Genomic DNA, 20386 nt, shown 5'->3' with positions numbered 1-20386 from the left:
AAGTGAAGCACGTCTTGGTCACTTAACCCAGACACGTGCGTAATGGGAGAAGTGATGTCAGGGGATGACGTCAGAATTAAGTCAAGCAAAGAAGATGTTGTAGGCGTGACACGTGTTGGTTGACAGACTAGCTGTGATAAACTAAATTCGGAACAGACATTAAGAAAACACGGAGCCTCGCCAGACGCAGGATTGGCAAAAGGACACGCATGCGCCCATTTGATTGTTGAAAAATTAAAGTCACCGACAAGGAAAAGTGGCACACCCGGATAACGCACTGCAATCTGGTTCAAGCAATCGTGAAGATTCTCGCAAAAACCACCAGCACAAGAGGAGGACCGATAACAAACGCCAAATATGAATTTTTTGAAATTGTAAGTTATGCAACACCAAAGAATCTCTAGATTAGAATGAAGCATGATTAGAAAAGACTCCAAACGGTCACTAACAGCAACTAAAACACCACCACCGATTTTGCAACCACGGTCACGTCTATACACTACGTACTTTTTGTTGCACTGAAATAGCTCAGTCGATGCTATTTTACTTGACAGCCATGTCTCGGTAAGTGGAACGATATCAGCCTCGGCGTCATTTAATAAAGAGCTAAGGCTTTCCTTTTTACTGTACAGGCTACGAATGTTTGTGTTGAGGAAGGACTCTTTATTCTCATATTGAGGACCACTACCCCTCGCGCACCCCTAGCTGCCGCTCGGCTGCCCATACACCCGTCCCGAACGTGTCGACCGTGGGGATGATACAGCAGGTGCAGAGGCAGAGGGTGTCGCCTTACTTTCATGCACACAGTCAGCGCTAGCCTTGCACACGTAGTTCTTATCACCAACAGAGAGCCTATTGTGGCGCAGTTTGTAAGAGGTATTAGGACCTTTCCCGTACTCAAGCAATTTCTTGCGGGCAGTTCGTGTTGCTAGTGAAAGTTCATCTCTGATGTAAAAGTCGGTATCGTCCAGCAACGATCTCTTTGACTGCACCAACTCTTTTGTTTTGTAAGAAGCAAATTTTACCACAATAGGCCTCTGCTTATTTGGAGCACATAGACCTATCCTGTGAGCGCGCTCAATATTTTCTGCGGCGATTTCCAAGTTTAGTTTTTGAGAGGCAAACGACACAATCCGCTGTTCTGATTCTTGCCAAGTTTCCTTCGGGTTGTCTGCGAAACTGAAAAACAGAAGATTGTTGCGCCGTGAGCGGTCCTTAGCATCGTCAAGCCTTGCTCCTAGAGTGATCATTTCATTAAGGAGGCGATCAGTTTGGCCTGGAGTAAGTTGGGCATGGATGCACGACAACAGCAATGTACTCACCATTATTGTTCATTGCGCAGTTCACTGGATTCCTCACGGCATGCAGCTGGGTCACCCCCTCTGAGACTGCGCACTCGTGTACCTCGACGCACATTTGCTGTGTGGCGGCTGCGGACTTCCTCTGCCAGCCATCCGCATGCATCCCGATAGCCTTATCGTCGATGAACAGAACGGGCGTGCCCCCCCCCCCCGGTTTTCTGCCAAGATACCCTCGTTCGCAGCATCCTAGCCTCAACGTCACCGTTTCCTTGCTTGGCGGAGCACATAAAAAGGCACCCCGGAGGCCACCACGCCAGTGGAACGGATGCACGACAACAGCAATGTACTCACCATTATTGTTCATTGAGCAGTTCACTGCATTCCTCACGGCATGCAGCTGGGTCACCCCCTCTGAGACTGCGCACTCATGTACCTCGACGCACATTTGCTGTGTGGCGGCTGCGGACTTCCTCTGCCAGCCATCCGCATGCATCCCGATAGCCTTATCGTCGATGAACAGAATCGGCCGGGTCCCCCCGGTTTTCTGCCAAGATACTCTCGGTCGCAGCATCCCAGCCTCAACGTCACCGTTTCCTTGCTTGGCCGTGCACATAAAAGGGCACCCCGGAGGCCACCACGCCAGTGGGCATGGATGCACGATAACAGCAATGTACTCACCAATATTGTTCATTGCGCAGGTTAGTCCCCTTTCCATCCCACCTTGTAAATGCTTCAGGTCGGATGACCGCTGCATAGTCGTGCTTCCATGCCCAGAAGCCTTGTTTGATCCATTCTGTGCCTTATGTTTGCTATTATGTGGTGACGTTGAGGTAAACGCGGGGCCCAATTCTGAAATACTGCGATTAGTGAAGGAAACTATTGAGCGCTGCATTAGAATTGAGACTAACCAAACCAACTCGTCTAAAACAGTCGATGAACATATTCGGTCGATGAAATTATTCGGTCGCTGCTTCTGTTTATGCCATCAGTACCCGCCTCGAAGCCGTTGAGAAGCGGGCTACTACTCTTGAAGGTTGTCAGCGTGACATGGCTTCTTTACGACTACGTTATTGCAGCATACTTGCGGATAATTGCGATATCGCCAAGCATGCGTTCAATATTGATGAGAGAAAACTCTCACTAATTGCAGATAATTTACTCACACGACAAAGTAAAAAACACTCTCAAGTTATTGCGTCGGCAGCCATGTCTGTTTTGATGTCCCGCTACTGTGACAGTGGCAGCCACTTCACGGCCGAACTGTTGTCACGTCGCACCAAACTCGTTCACGCGCAATCCGTAATTCATGGCAACACTATATCTTGCGTCAGTTTGCAAGGCGGCTGGGGGTGGTTGGGGGTTTTTATTATGTTTTTATTCATAATTTGTATTAGGTCCATGAGACCTATCGTAAACATTTTGACCGACAACTTGCTTGTGTTCTCTGTGGTGAAAAAGGTTTCGCTAAAAATTGACCACGAGTAATGAACGCACTCCTAAATTTACGTCACTTTTTTTGAAAAAAAAAAGCTGCAGAACGCCTGTTTTAAGGAGAGAACGATATTTCAAGCTAAAGCGTTTTCAGCAGGCTTTATGCTTGATTGTCTTGGATTACATATTCTTTGGATACTCCATTGGATAATGTCTTGGATAACACAAGCCGCAGCTTCCCCATTGTTGCCAGTCAAAAAAGTAATCACCCCGTTAAGAAGTGGATAAATAAAAAACACGTGTGATGGGATGCGACCTAACCTGCATTTCCACAGGATCATCTGATTGTGCTATCCCGCCATGTTATAAACGCTCGAAAAAGAAGGTGTCAATGCTATTGGTCCTTTGTTCGCAGCGCATGTCCACTTGGGGGTTTGCCCGTATAATTACCTTTAATTGGATAATGAGGCTGCTTCAGAGACTCTTTAGCGGAAGACTAAAAGTTGTAGACAGGTGCTTGTCGCGTGACACCTAAGCGCTACTGAGCCCCAGCAGAAAACGCGCACATCAGCCCTGCCGAAAAACGATTTTAAACGAGGCTTCGCGCGTACCAGTCTCCCTGCTGACATAATTCGCCCAGTATTTCATAGAAATAATGTTATAATAGGCGATATACGTAATGTGTGCCCAGGAGAGAGAAAGGAAAGCGAAGAAGGAAACACAAATACGTAGCAACAAAAACGAAGCTGTCATTCGCTATGACCATACCTTGAAAGCGCGTAAGCCGACGTTAGTGCCCCGATGATTTTTTTCTCTGCCCCCCCTACGTCTTCTTAGGGCAAAATTCCTCCGTTCGTAATTTTCTTGCAAGAACCCTTTTCGTTGACTGTTTGCAAAGATATCGGTTTTCTATTTATAAGTGGTACTTCATAACAAATGACTGGTTCTGTGAAATTATAAACTTCTGAAGTAGCTCTTTACGCCCAAATATGACCTGTCCTATTGGTACCAGTTGTTGCCTCTTAGGTATTGACATACCTAAGAATGCACGGAAACTATTGGAGTAATAATACTGGGGGGAATATACAAGGTAAACACGCTATATATAAATTTGGAAATTATTTCACTGTGTCTTCTCTCCTGGCGTAATTTTTTTTCTATGACCCACCCACAACTAAGCGTCATTACGATGCTAACCACGTTGCATATAAAATAGTAAATGCAGGTACCCGTGCAGTGCAAATTGAATCACTGATATTGCTCAGGCACGTTTCACATAAATTGTAAAAGCAGATACCCGGGAAATGCAAACTGAATCGCTGATATCGCTCAACAATAACATGGTGCAAGTCAAACCAGTATTCTCATTTCCATAGAGAAAGCAACATCATATTTAGTTCCAAATTAATACATTTTGGATTCCAGAACAACTGCGGATCGTCAATTTTTTGTGGTTACGATTTTAGTCGTTTTCATTTTCCCAACTTTCTTATACGCTCAGTCAATGCAAATGAACGCAATACCTCCCTAATAAAACTAACACTATATAGTTTTGTCTTGTAGGACGTAAGATATGTCTCTTCTATGGGCGTACAATAATACATTATAAGGTCACCTATATGTTGACATTTTTTCAGTTTTATATACCAAAATCTCAAATGTGTGTTTGCTGTTGACACTCAGAGTGACGAACCAAAATGCAAACAATACCCATTTTATTTCTGGAGAATTAAAAAAGATGTTTAGTTTGAGATGAAGCACGATGTAACGAAGGGAAGCTACCTAATACGTGTCAACTGAGTATAATAAGTAATTTTATACAGACGAGAATTGGCATTGGGTGGTTGAAAGTATGATGAATCAAAGTACAAATGACACTTTATTCATTCTTGCAGAACTGATAAATGTCTTACCTTGAGAATAAGCCCGTCCACATACAGAACAAAAAGCAGAATATGTCGTGTTTATCAGTAAATAAGAATTTTCAAGGGTGTTGTAAGCTGGCCAGTTGGTACTGTTTCATGACAAGTAGCAGCGCGAAACTGGATGAGAACACAAAAAAGGGGAGACCAAACAAGCGCTAGTTTGTGTCTCCCCTTTTCGAGTTTTCTTATAGTTTCTCGCTGTGAGCCGCCATAGAAGTTTCGAACCGGTTGCAAGAAAGTGACCTTCTCTGTAAAATTAACCATTAATAATACGTTTGTTGTAATCAGAGGCTAATGAGTCGGCTCACCCCGCACGGGGCACCCCGAGTATCCAGAAATGAGCCTTTACCGGAACGGCGAGTGGCGCCCCCGTGGACCTCGAGTTCCCACACTCACGATGTGACCAACCGTGGAAAGCAGTTCTAAGGTGAAGGGTAGAAATCTTAAACAGTTGCCGTCGCAGCGCTGGTCAAGCTTAGGCCAATGGGCTCCCTGCCTGGTAAAGAGAGGAAGCTCCAGGACCCCTCCAGCTAGAATGGTAAGGCACGAGAAGAAAGTCGTCCATCCCCTGCTTTATACTATGGCGTATGATATTCTCTACACCTCCTCCCCCCCAAACGATCAGGACCTGAAAAGGGGCCGCACGGAAATAAATAAGAAACCTCGACGTAACTTTGACCTCGGCATCAATGACAACTTTCCTCGCTTCCAAATTATGCAGGCTGTGCATAAACACCAGAAAAACAAAAGGATGCTGAATTGACGTAGACGAAGGAGACACGAAAGACATATACAGGCGCCAACTTCCAATATTTATTCGTGAAAAAGCGCGGTTATTTACACAGGCCTATAGTAGCAAGAAATTTATAATTTCTGCCAGGCTTAACGTTTGCTGACAACTTACAGGTAAACAAGTAACAGCATTTACTCCCAGTTGAACAGGTAACAACAATCTGTAAGTTGTCTCCAAGTCTTAATCTGGGCATAAATCTTGAAGTTATTTGTAACAATGGTCTGTGTGTAAATAAACCTGGTTTTTATAAACAAACAGTTTGAAGAAGGCGCGTGTATATATATTTCGTGTTTCTTTCGTCTACGTGTGCTTAGCAACATTACATTATTTCCACTAAAACAATGAACGATCTCGGTCAACGAGTTTTGTTATAAGAAACACCTGCATGTGGAAAATCAGTCTTCCTCGTTGCAAAGTTTATCGAAAGTGTTTGTGAAAAAACTACAAGTGAAAAATAGTTACTTCCTGAGGCGTGCTGTTTGAGCATAGCCACAAACCGTAGGCAAATATTTCACAGAAATAAACCAATATCAATGGTCAAACATTACAGTCCCACCTCACAGAACCCAAATCCCTTCTCAAGGCGTCATCTCTAAACTATATCTCATCAACGAAACCGAAATGGGCAGATTGCAAGGAGGGTGTGTCAAAGGGTAATAGCCCACCGGGGCAACTGAATAAGCCAAGACCGAAAATCAAAACAACTGACATCATACTTACCTTCGATAGAACCCATCTTTTACAATCTGTGACAGCAGGCCTATGCTGTCGCACACACACGTACGTGCTAAATCCACGCCGTTGCTTTGAATGCCAGCGGCACGACAGTTTGCCGGGGTCGATTAACAAGTGCGAAGAGTGCTAGATCGACTATTTTATAGAGAAATGGGACACAAACAACTTCAATTGCACTAATTCTCGCGTAGCTCATCCCGCGTGTTCACGATCGCGTGGTAAATTCAAGAACGAAGAGCAAATGTTCTCCATAATGGTCAATGAAAAAAATCAACTTTACGGAGGCCCGCAGGAGATTGGCCCTCTTCTCGTCAAGAACGTAGGCCGACACTGCTCCTCAGGGAGCGGAACGGCGTCTGGTATACGCGGCGACTCAATGCAGCCCAATTGATTTGATCCAACTCGTGACCTGCTGGGAATTCTTTAGCAGCGGCACTGGTGACCTCGTCAGTTGCCGGACCGGCATGAGTTGAAGGTGCTATCCACACAGAAGGTATTCTGTCACATGCTCGAGCACACCTCAGCGCATAGAGAAAATGAACACGGGGGGAACCAAGGCCGCTCCGATCGTCGCCCCATAACCTGTCATGCTCGTGGTGCTCCCGATAACCTCGGCGGCGGTGGCTGAAGCAAATGACACCAGAAATGATGCTACGTCCAGGGGCCTCGGCCCACACAGCACGCCCAGGACATCTGATGATGAGATGGATATCGGGCCTCTCCTGTCTGTATATCAGGGCAATGAACGAGCTCTGACGTCCAGTGCAACAAAAAGCCATTCAAAATTCCTCCGAGGTTAAAATCCCCGAAAGACAAAACATAAAGCATGAACGGACACACACTTACACACAGACACGCCAGTAATTATAAAGTTAAAGAATAGGAAGATAAAACATCCTCCATTTTAACGGTAGAGGCCTCCCTAATCAAAACTCTTGATGATGTGTACTAGATGCTAATTGTCATGTGCCATGTGCCTGAAAGAAACACCTTAGCAGTAGACAAACTTTGATACTAAGTATGTGGTATTCAGAAAGTGCCGAGACGGCTGCACACGCCGTTTCGATGGTGTGGACATTGTCGCTCGAAAATTATTAGCATGAAACAGCACCGCTCTAAACGCTGCCTTTGAGGCTGTAGAAATTTGTACTGTAATGTTTAATAGATTATTTACACAATGCTCCGTTCACATCACTCCTGACTTCCAGCTCTCAAGCGCCGACTTAAAAGGTAGGTCAGCTGCCTGAACGTTTCGTACTTTTCGGCCACCGTAATGTACATAAGGCACTCTGGGGCTCTGCTCGCGCAGACGCCCGAAATGGCATTATCAAAAAGTTTGTAACTTTCTCGGCAGCAGGCATATTCGACAGGAAAGAGCGTACATACCATACCATACCACACAACACTTTTCAAACCCTGATTTGGCTATTGGCTCGGCAGTTCGCTCTCCTTTTCTCGAGCGGGATACTCGCACTAACCCACTTGGTAGTGGAGAGCGAACTGGAACACATTTACAGAGATGTCTATATTGCACTACACATCCATGGCTCATTTACACGTGGTTGAGGCAGCCAAAATCATTATGATGCAGTTACTCGACGCCGCCGACAGTCCATTCAGCAGGCCTCTGGGGCAACGCGCCACCTAAGAAGGCCCTGGCGTAATGATGAGGTTCAGAAGAAGAAAGGCATCTTATATCCGTACGCCACATCGAATAACCCTATATATTTTAAACAAGCAACTCCTCTAGGGAAGCGTGGGCGCCGTGAGCCAAAGAGGGAGAGTTGGCATGCATTCCTCAGATCTATAAATTCATACACAGACACACGCAAGGTACGGAGAAGGATACGAGAGCTTAAAGGGAAACACAAACATATTATGCCCCTGATGAGCACAATAGGAGACACGCTCGAAGACGAGGCTAACGTACTCGCACAAATTGTTAACACAAATTCATGTACGCACACTACGCGGAGACTTTCATGCAACACAATATTTGCAGAGAAGAAGCCCTTACGTGACAATAACAAGTCAAAATATGCTTACAACTCTGCATTCACACTTTATGAGTTTAGAGCTACCCTGAGAATACGTACCAATTCAGCTCCTGGTGCAGATAAGATTACATAAACTATAATAAACTACACCCACACAGTCTTGTTACTCTCCTACACCTACAAAACAAGATAGTGCTTTCGAGGGACATTCCAAGGCTGTGGAGGAGGCCATTGTAGTTGCGTCACTCAAGCTACAATCTTTTACATGCAGTTGTGCAGATATGGAATCACTTTTCACCAAATTGGAGTGTGCCAGTATCTTGGGTTTTTTTTACCGACCTCCGAACTAAACCTATGTTCCTATTTGCATAAGCTTGCAAACGCGTTGTTTGCTCTTGCGGCGAAAGACAATGTTCTCATTGCCATTGAGGGAGACTTAATAATATTACCTGCAATAAAAATTTTTCGAATACCAGTTTCTACTTGCTTCTCTTAATACTTCGAACATGATTTCTCCACCCACACGTTTAACTAGCAGGTCAGTGACGATCATAGGCCATGTGTTGACAAATATATCTACCCCGATCAAAGCAAGTGTGTATGACGAACCAGTCTCTGATCACCTACCAATATTTCGTTCAGTTATGGTCACTCCGAAAACTGTACGTGAATCTAACAATCCCATTAAACCGGTTATACCGTATGAAGGAATAAACTTTTATTTTTCATACCAAGCAGTCCGTACTACGATATAAATAGTGAGGTATGTAAACCGAATAAAACTTTAAATACCGCGGTCAGTATGGCTATAAGTACCATATCTTCTTGCTCCTAAAACGTTCTAACGTTCCGTTGAATTACCAAACACATTCTTGCGATCTGAACGAAAAACCAATATAGTACAACAATGGGAAGCAGCATAAACGGAACAAATATACTTAAGCCAGTTTAAAAGGGTAAGGAATGAATCAGTGGCGATAGTACTACTCCAGTTTAATTCAACCAGCGAATGAAGATTTACAAATATGAAAAATTATACAAGAAGTTGCAGAGAATGCTCGTGCGCAATGTATTCTTTCTTTACGACAGACGAACAAATTACTAAACGCTTCATTTCATTCTCACTACATTAGGTCCGTCCTTGGCGTCTAGTCATCCGGTTTTTATGTACTTGCGTTAAGCCAGTTTCATATGTAATAGCTTATTTACTCAGGAAATTCAGTTAGAGAAGCTTGTTATCTAAGCTGAAAAAAAACTGTGTTAAAACAACACTGCAGGGCTGGATGTAATCCCAGTCCCCTTGATCAAAGACAAACTCATCCAGATACTGCTTTTTAGGGGAAGGTACAATCATGATAAATGCGGCTATTTACGACGGCTCTTGGCTCTCGGTGTACACTGGCAGTTTTTCCGCCATCATACTACCAAACCCGGGAGTAGGCCGCCTGCCGTGAGGAGTTTAAAAGACGTACTTCAGCCAAAAAAATCCCATTCAGGCTAATTTGTGTTCTGGTGTATGCAAGCCACTGTAGTCGCGAATGGAATGGAATGCACCGCTACAATTCCGGCGTTGAGAACGCTTGCTCGTTACACATCGCTTTCGCAGACAAGCCCCTTCATGCTAATACTACCAGCGATGTAGACAGAAATTCCTTATTTAACTCACACAAATCTATCGCAAATTATCAAATCTCCTTGCTGAAAGGCAAACAAGCTATTAATCAATGAGTTCTTTAGAGCAGAAATTGCTTCCAGTTTTCCAAAATGCAGCGGATTACCACAAGTTAAAAAAATTAAAGCCGTTCTACTCAATCTGGAAGCTGTCGGAAGTGCAGAGCAGTGATTCGCCATAATGGGCTGCAGCGCGTTCTCCGCTCACTGCTGCCACTCAATGTATTTCACATTTCACGCATTCGCAGTGCTCGCAAGCCCCCCTGCCTAAAAACTGGGCCAGCGGGAGTTTTGCTCTTTTTGACCTTGTTTTAACGTCGTATGCTGGGGCTGTTTTGCGTCATTTCGAACACGTATTTTTTTCTTGCGTAGCTGGTTTTGTCCTGCGTCATTTCGAACGCACTATTTTTTTCTTGGTCGGCTGGAGCCTTCCTGCGGCCTTTGGAACGCGTTATTTCTGTCTTGTGCGGTTGGTGCATTGCTAGCGTCATTGCGAACACGCAATTTTTTATTTTTTTTTTGTGCCCGGTTTTTTCGCTTACTACCGTGAAAAGCAACCCAACGAGCGTTCATAACTAAATGAATGCGGGGGCTGCCGCTTGTATACACAGATTTTGCCTGAAATGTACCTGCAGTTTGTTTGTGCTAAACAATGGGAAGATGTATGACAAGCGCAAGCGGTTCACGAGGTTCGAACGGGTATAACCAAACTACGTGGTTTCCGAACCCTCAGCATGACCCCCTAACGACGGTACATCAGGCTGTACATGTGTCAGTTATCTCGACGCCTTATTTGGGCAGTCAGCACGCGACAAAACAGCACACTGCAAGAGATGAGCACTGTAAAAGTTGGGTGCGGTGGCGTTGCTAGGTAGTATGGCATAGTGCACTCGCCGGAACGGAATGCAAACTCTGCGGCAAGTAAGGAATAGAAAAGCACATTCATTTGAACTTATTTTTACAAGACTTATCTGTGCAGGAACATATCAGTACATGGACATTTAGGCACCCGCATATTCCAGTGGAGGGCGATTTCGGTACAGGAAGAGATTTAGGTGTGCCTGTGATAGGCTGAAGAAACACAACATAGTGAGCCGTTGATATCAATTACAGATTTTACTTGTTCGTATTACTTTCTTTTTCACGCATTGTTATATGTGCAATTATTTCTATGAAACGACTACTCCAGTAATTGCCTATTAAAGGTGGTTCCTCGATACCGTTGTATTGATTGGTTTTTGGTCATGAATTCAGGGATCTATTTTTATGAAGACGGCATCTGTGCCCTTTTCGTGGTAATTTAACGCAGAGCCATGAATCTGCATATTTCGTGGACACTTTTTTCTGTGTTAATTTACTGAGGATTGTTCCTGGAACCTCTATTATTTAATTACTTTTCTTATAAATGTTGTTTGAATTATTGATTTGCTCATTGACGCCATTCTTTTGAAAACTTCGATGTATAGTGACGGTCTTTTTCACTAAAGTGAAGAATGTTAGCTGCCGGGTCACCAATGAGCCACGATCCACAGTAGCTCATATTCGCGGACGCTGCTTTGACGCGCAATATTGTTGCGGAAATATTTCTTACCCACTAAGAGCTCCTCTGTGCTGTTAAACAAATTAAACCCCCATGTATAAATTAGAATTAAGTGGTGTAGGACTTCAGTAAGAAGCAAATTATCCGTCAGAATAGTAGCGCTTAAGGATTACACTTCGGCTTTTTCGCTTCCATCATATTCCAGGTGATTTGGGTTGCAGCGGCTCATGATAACCTGAGGCATGCCTATTGCAACTGGCACTTGTTCTTTTTTTACTTTTTCGATAAAACAGCAGAAAAAGAAAACAGCAGCAAGAGAAGATCTTCTTGTGGGAGCCGAAAGATCACGGCCGCTGCAAAGCATGCCTCGGTACCGGGTTAAGGTCTTTTCTTGCCTTGATGCCGTTTTTTTTTGTATTCGCAGTGCGGACTCAATAAAAGAAGCACACAAAAGCTTTCATTTCTTTCAGCTTTTTTAGGCTTCACAACCAGAACGCTAAATTTGGAATATGGGATGCTCCGCAATGAGGGACTTAACACTTCTTCGCGTGCATTTAAACGGCGACACTCCGGCGTGTTCGCTCTTCTCCTTCATTTGAAATGCAACCACCATTGCGGGCATCTAACTCGCTTTCTTTAGCTCGGCGGCTCAACGCTATCCGCTCTTTCCAGCCCCTACAGGTGGCGCTGCGGAAAACGGCAATAGGAGAAGCGAGTTTAAAACCGGTAGGCGGAGGGCTCACCCGTTGGGGTAATAAAGGGTAGGTTTAATGAGTAGAATAAGACAGGCAAGTTGGTTGGTGGCAACGGACATCCCGATACAGATGGAGGGCTTCTAATCATCATCATCATAATCATCATCTTAATCATCATGGCGTACCAGACTGTGATCCGGCCTTCATACCAACCTGCGCGCCAGCATCAATAGAGGCCCAAAAGCCCGTAGCTCTACTAGAAACAATTACTTTATTAAAGATAAACGCAGGCATATGTTGCTAAATGCGAGAGAACGTTAATTTGTTTCAGGGTGCCTGGTGCGGCGTAAAAAGAGCCGCGTTATACGCAATCCGCTGTGCATGGCTCCGGCCGCACGGAAGTGGTTCGCGAACACCCGCCTTATTGCGAAAAAAAACTGCTATAGGATGTGCAACGCTAATCTCGTGGGGTGTTTGCAGTGTACGTCATCGCAGTGTACGTTAAACTTGAGGCGTGTTTGTTTTTTTCCTGTGTAACTGCTAAGCAGAAGACCATACGCACGATGTGCGGGCGATATGGTCCCGGCACAAATAGTCCCGGAGCTACTGGCCCCGGAACTGATATAGTCCCGGAACAAATGGTGCCGGAAAACATGTCCCAACTTCAAAGTAGGAAAAAAATGTCCCACCACTACTTCACCTATGCATGAGCGCCTGTATAAGGGAAGCAGGGAGGGGGTCAGTTTATTTGTCTTTACATGTTTGTATTTGTGCACAATGTATTTGCATCGGTCCGTACATAATATATTTGCTAAGGCTGAAATTATTTGAAATAAATGCTGCATGCAAATTTGTCGTCGTACGAGTATGTTCTCCCGTGCTTCCATTGCTTGTATCCTTTCGTTTATTAACGCTTGAGAAGCGAGTATCACGATTCAGGCTGTGCAGTGAGCGCTTTTACAGGCACAATATTATTTAGGTTACATGATGTATCGAAAATGGGAGTGGGCCGGCACCACTGAATATCAGACAACACCCGCCGCGGTGGCTAAGGCGTTGCGCTGCTGAGCACGAGGTCGCGGGTTCGATTCCCGGCCGCGGCGGCCGCTTTTCTGATGGAGGCGAAAAGCAAAAACGCCCGTGTGTACGAGATTTCGGCGCACGACAAAGATCCCCAGGTGGTCAAAATTAATCCGGAGCCCTCCACTACGGCGCGCCTCATCGCCTGCGTTGCGTCGGCGCGTTAAACCCCACAATCAGAATATCAGACAACATAAAGCTGTACTAGCGATCACGCTCGCCGATTTCTCGCTATTTAAAAAAAACGAACTTTACATACCCGATGAATGGTTTATTGCGTTACCTAAGCTGCGATACTGTGCTCTTCATCGGAAATGCTTCGATATCTGCAGTTAGAATCAAGCGAAGCGGCACTGTTTTGGACCTTGATAATTTTGCAGCTTGCAGCTTCGATACTTTTGATTTTCCCCGAAAATATGACATATAGCTATTATCTATGACGCCTATTATCTTGCTGCAAGGCTTAGAAGACTGCTGGCTAACATGCTTTGTTCAATTTGCCGGCGTGTTGCGGGAGTCTAACAATTGCTGACGGCAGCAGGTGAGCTCATAAAAACAGGTCATCCACCATAAACAACAAACTCTGTTGTTGGGAACCGCATTTGTGCAGAAACATATCCAGTTCATTCGCTAAAATACATAAACGTGTTCGTGTGCATCTTTCTGACGGCTTTACTTTCACACAAATTGCGAGAATCAAAGACTGTCACTTGTCATGGTACAATGAAAAGCCAACTATTGATGCAACGATTGATGCAAGAACGGGTGGACCACGAAACAACCCGAACGCGTTTGGCCTGTTTCCAAGTCCCGCTCTCAAAATAAACTGGCTCGTGTTCAAAATCCCTCCACTCAATGCGCATGTTAGCAACTGCCCCCTCTCGTTTCCCCTCGACCTCATCCCTCTCCTCAGCGAAAACGAGGGTTGGGTCGGCTTTTGTTGCCGCCAAGACGAACAAAGGGGCAATGGCTGCTGTGGAACGCAGAGCGTACAATGCGCACGCGGAGACGTACAATGAGTTGCTCCCCTGCTATACACCATTTTCCATAAGCAACCGGGAAAGGAGGAAAATACTCTCAAACCAGTTCTCTCGGCGGCCGACCAGCGTTGCCTGAGCGCGCTGGGCTGCTAACATCGCTCGGCTTGGTGTGCTCCACTGCGTAGTTCAGGAGTATTTCGCACCGCGTGCTTAGTTTTTGCGGAACTTTCAACTGTTTTAGCCAATGCTGCGATGCCATTCAAGGCGCAAACGTCGCCTGGTCAGCACTTCGCGGTGGTGGGTTATTCAACAACCAGAGAAAGCGAGAAACAGTCGCTGACAGCACGCATGTGCACGACACTGCCTGGAGAAAATGCAGTGCGGTTGCGGCGTGTTTTTGCGGCATCGCTTCCCAACGCACACAGAGTTGAGATATCGGTGGATTCCGTTGATAAATCGCAACGACTTTGTACCAACGACCAACTCCAGGGTTTGTTGGGTGCACTTGGACGGCAAGCAAACGGATCAAAATCCATTTATCACACGCAAAGCTGCGACAGGGAACGGAACCCCCTGAAATGTTAGAAGCAACTTTATCATTTACAATACAGCATTGATTGGTTGGTTGATTGATTGATTGATTGATTCATTCATTCATTATGGTGTTTAACGCCCCGACGCTTCATGGGTGATGAGTCGCGCAGTAGTGGAAGGCTGCGGGTTAATTTTGACCACTTGGGGATCTTTCACGAGCGCCGATACAATACAACACTACAATAACTTCTGGTTCCTTGTAGTCAATTTAAAATACCATATATTGTTTGGTCATTACAGCCGATTGGCATTAAACCATCCCCTTTTCATCTAATCTAACCTTTAAAATCACGGCGTTTTGTTTACTTTTTTTCAGGCCAACGCATTACACTGCCAAACGATTTGAAAGGATAACTTTCTCCATCGCACACTGCTGGTCGATAGCACGATAAGCAGGCAGCCAAATGTGGAAACGCAGCTCGAGGTACGCGTGAACGCTGCATTTGGAAAATAGCTCAACCTGTTCACAACGCGGTCAAAGGAAAAGCTTTTAATCTTTTTGCGTTGCCACGGAATCTAAAGTATTACAATTACAAAACAGTTACTGCTGGTCGCGTAAAGCATTTGTGGTGAAAGCAGCGGTTTCACAAAGGTGGGCTCCGAGCGACAGGCCACATGCGCTGCGCAGAGTTTGGTCAATCATGATCACGATCATGATCAACCAATATTAACTCGCCCGAACGTCAACCCTTTTGCTCAACCTTCGAATAGTAATTTGACTGGTTGTGCGGTCGTGTTATTTTTCCGCCCGGGTAATTTCGTTCCGTCAGTAACCGTCAGAAGTCTAGTTCAGACAGATTATATTGCATTGCAATGCCAACAGCGTAGCAATCGCCTAGTCGAAAGTCCATCGCGAGCACGGATCACCGTGACCCACATATGCTATGCGCGCTCCGCATTCGACGTCCGCGCTTCCGTAAACATGACTAATCGGTGAACATAACAAGCACGGTGGTATTGAAAACACGTATTTACTCCCCGATATCGATTTCTATGTCAGTCGGTGCCATACCGGTACGTTTTCATCGCGGAACTGCGGAGCACCACCGGCACCACCACCACACTGCTAGTGCTGCTGGTCTCAACAGCCGGGGTCGGAATTTCCCGCTCTGGCAGCAAATCAGGACCTAAAATCCGTCCGCAGATGATGAAAACAAAACAGAACACACACACACAAGCACTGCAACCGCTAACTTAACGCCAAACCACTACGGTTCACTCGGTAATGCACGGATTCCGAGCAGACGCACGCAAAGAACGGCGCACTTAACAGCCCAGCGCGGAGGTTTCGGCGGTCGCTTCATAGACGGCGCTAAAATAAAAAGCTCGAATCAAAAAATTGCAAAATGTTTCTGCGGCGCAAAGCAGACATACCAAGACTACGCTGCGGTTTTTATTACCGATTTTGCTCTGATCGCATTCCGGGCGAACAGTATTTCCTTTGGGTTCGTAGCGCAGGCGTTGACTTCAGACTCGGTCACCGGTTTTAGCGCGTGCTAACGCGGTCCACTTTGGGAGAGATGTGAAAGCCTGCGGACGAAATGATCCGGGCCTACCAGTCTTGGAGAACTGTCAGCGGCAAATTCGGAAATAAATTCTTCTTCTTCTTCTTCTTCTTCTTCTTCTTCTTCTTATTATTATTATTATTATTATTATTATTATTATTATTATTATCATAAAAATTGTAGGGCTACCTAAAAAGGAACAAAAGCTTTACTAAATGTCGTCCCTGGCTTTTGCTTCTTTCATTTCAGATATCCCACATGCTGTAATAATTAAAGCCGTAGTATTTTTCCCGAGAAAGAGTAACGAAACGTGAAGAGAACCTCTGATAGAGCAGTTTGCGCCCACTAAAGTGTTTTTATCCATGTTAAAATCAAAATATTTGCCCATTTAGGCGTTCCATAAAATCGTGCCGTTCTGTCGCTGTGCTGTTTTGACGCTGTGCTGTTTTGTCAACGTGCTGTTCCGTCACGTGCGCTTTTGACGCCGTGCTGTTTTGTCGCGTGCTGTTTTGTCGGGTGCCCTTTTGACGCCGTGCTGTTATGTCGGTGCTCTTCTGTCGCGTGCCCTTTCGTCGTGTGCTGTTTTGACAGCGCCCCCTACAAACCACGAGACGGACAAAAAATCCGGACACTACCACCCGCTTTCCTACGCTTTCTCGCGCTGCGTCGACGGTGATATTTGGCTAGCATAGACATCGGCGTACCTCGAGAGCCATCTCGCGTGGCAATGAATTTTGATTGCGATTGCATTTATTAGCCGGGGGTTGTCTTGCTCCGTTGGCCGACGTGCGCCTGCATTCCTCCAGCGCAAGCGCACGTCAGCGTGCGCACGTGCGCTCGCACCTCGTAGTTCTGCCTTCGTCGTCGTCGTCGTCGTCGCACGTGCGCTCGCGCCTTGTAGTTCTGCCTTCGTCGTCATCGTCGTCGTAAATGCGAATGCTTTTTTGGACGCGGCTATGGAAAGTGTGAGCGTGCGCTCCAAACCCTCTGACCCCATAGTCTTGGTTGGCGACTTCAACGTTGACGTGCCCAAGAAGAGTGGCGAGTGGCTGGTCGAGTACATGGAGACCAGGCAGTCTATGCATTGTCTCTCTGCCGGCTTCGACACGTGCCCCACTACCCTTCACGGGAGTTGCATTGATCTGGTCTTTACGCGAAACTGTGACACGCGTACGCTTCTCAAAGACCCTTTGACCGTGCACTTTAGCGATCACAAGGCAGTGATTGTGGCCGTCAGGTACAACGATAACACAAACAGGTGCTGATGAATAAATGATTGCGTTCACACTCTCGTCATTAATTACGCCATTACTCGCAACACACTCATCGGTGCACCCAATGCATTCGCATTTCTGCACGATTCCCTTCGGGGAGGCGCAGGGGAATTTTTTTGGTGACGCGCGCTACCGCGCGCTGGCCCTTCGCCACGGGAACACGTCGACGCGTGAAAACGCGGAAAGTACGCTGCATGTTGTTTGGTCTTCAAGTGGCAGAGCGGCGATGATCATTGTTTGTGCACGGCAAGTTTGGGAGCACTGCAATCACGACTCGCAAGGTCTTTTTTGTATTTCTCATGCATTACATCACTAATCGGAAAAACACTAGTACTGAAGGGATAGAAAAAAGACACTGTTTATTCAGACTTTTTACAAACCGCTCTGCAATTGAATTTTTTTTGCGTTGCTGCGTTGCTTCAAGATTTCGCTTATACATCTCGAAAAAATTACGTAATTAGAAAAAATATAAAAATGCGTGACATACCACATGCAAATTTGAGAAACATGCAATCGATCGCTTCGTCTTGGAGCGCACCCGGATATCTATACAATGTGGCTAAAGTTAGCTAATACACCCAGTATAAGTATGTACGAGTGTGTGCATGATTGCATGTGTGTATGTATGTATTTATTTATACATGTATGTATGTATGTATGTATGTATGTATGTATGTATGTATGTATGTATGTATGTATGTATGTATGTATGTATGTATGTATGTATGTATGTATATCAGCATGTAGTATGTAGGCAGAGTTCCCTTTCAGTTATAACTTTGAACAATTCGGACAGACATTAAGCAAAACAAATCAAGTAGGGGCGATGCAGAAGCCATTTTGGCGCATAGCCCAACGCCGTCGGAGAAACTAGGCTGGTGTGTTTTTACGAGGGATGTTTCAGTAGTGTGTCCAGTGGTCATCTTGAATTGTCACTAAAAATTGTACATACCTTTTGTTTTGGACAAGGAATAAGATCGGTGGATGCAGTTGGCGAATAGAAGCTTTCACCCCCCCCCCACACACACACACACACGCACACACGCACACACACACACACACACACACACACACACACGCACGCACGCGCGCACACGCACACGCACACGCACACGCACACGCACACGCGCACGCACACACACACACACACACGCACACGCACACGCACACGCACACGCACACGCACACACGTGCGCGAAAAACACGCACACGCGCGCACAAACACACACACACACACACACGCCCGCGCAGCGTGTGTTTGTGTTTGTGCACGCACACACAAATTTCATAGCCGACAGGGATAACAGGCTCGTCGGGGGAATCGTGTGAAATTCTAAACATTTTTATACCTCTGTAAAATACAAATATTGCAGGTATCCTCGAAGCTATCCCCAAAACCGAAACTGATAGTTCAAAACCGCTGTAAGATAATCAACGGAACCTCCCTGACCAGTCTAAGTTTATGCTGCATTCTACACGGGTAGGTGGTAAACGCATTTAGTTGGAGTACTGCTTTACCAATACTGACTATCCCTATGTCACTCACCTGCATGGGTGCTGAAGGTCACCAACTGGCTAATAAAAACAAATCATGATGTCTATAATGTTTCATCCTAATGTACGGAATCTATTACGCATAGAGCCAGCAACATCACATTCTGGAACATGAGGTCATCTCGAGGAATAACATTGTTCGCAGCATGCTAACTACGATGTTATGTCTCTGCGGTTGATTTACTGGTAAGATGCCAACGGACACAAAAATGGTGCGTGGATGGCCGCCTGGGCTTCCGTGAATGTAGCCGCCTTCCTCAATAAAAGAAACACTCCAGTAAAAAAGAAAATCACAAACAATGAAGCTTTTACACGTATGTGCGGTCATTTCTTAATATTTTTTTGGGGGGGGGGGCACGTTCTTGCTGTCTAACAGGTGGTTCAATCATAAATTGCACTAAAAAATAAATACGAAACAAATACTGTATTGTGCCCTATTCAATATATACAGGCAGGAAAGCGCAGAAAAACCTGGGAAAATTTAACTTCCAGCAATTCCTTCGTAATTACCACACAATATCACCCGAAAGAAGAGTGAAAACTGTGGATTTAGGAATCCACCTCAACTGTTTAGGTATTATGCCTGCATGCAAAGCACTGATGACCTTTTGAGCACGTGTATCAATGTTTAAGCATAAATTCGTTAGGAAGATTGTGAAGACGATTAACACTTTCGTTTCCTGCGTGTGGAGGGTAATTGAAAATTTTTTGTTGACATAGGGTAGGCCAAATGGCCGTAGTTGGGGAAGGGGAATAAAGGTAGAGCAGGACGTGGCTGAGATCAGTTAGTCATGATGGGATGAAGTCACAACGATTGACACTGCAGTCATCATCATAAGCCTGTTTGTGTACACTGCAGAATGAAAGCCTCTCCCAAAGATCTCCAGTCACGCCTATCGAGTGCTATCTGTGTCCATGTCTTTCCCCAAAACTTTAGAAGCTCCTCTCTCCATCGAGGCCTCGGTCGACCCCTATTGCGTTTGCGGTCTATTGGCTGCCCTCTCTCGATCGGATGGCACACCTGTTGTCCCTCATTCGCATTACGTCACCAGCCCACGCCTATTTGCTTCGCTCATTTTAGGTGGAATGTCTTCGAACCTAGTTTGTTACGTAATCCATGAGGCTGTTTTGCTGTTCCTCAGAGTGGCCGCTAGCATTCCGTGCTCCATGGCCCGTTGTGCCGATCTAAGTTCTCTTTAAAGTTGTTGGGTGAGACTGCAAGTTTCTGCCCCGTCAGTCATTACTAAAAGAGCACATTGATTAAATACCAGTTTTTTTAGTATACTGTAGTACACAGCGACAATTATTGCC

Source organism: Haemaphysalis longicornis, unplaced genomic scaffold (assembly GCF_048455015.1).
Source record: "Haemaphysalis longicornis isolate Haplotype H1 unplaced genomic scaffold, Haemaphysalis longicornis Haplotype H1 scaffold_2, whole genome shotgun sequence".
Lineage (NCBI taxonomy): Eukaryota > Metazoa > Arthropoda > Arachnida > Ixodida > Ixodidae > Haemaphysalis > Haemaphysalis longicornis.
This window is presented reverse-complemented; position numbering follows the sequence as displayed.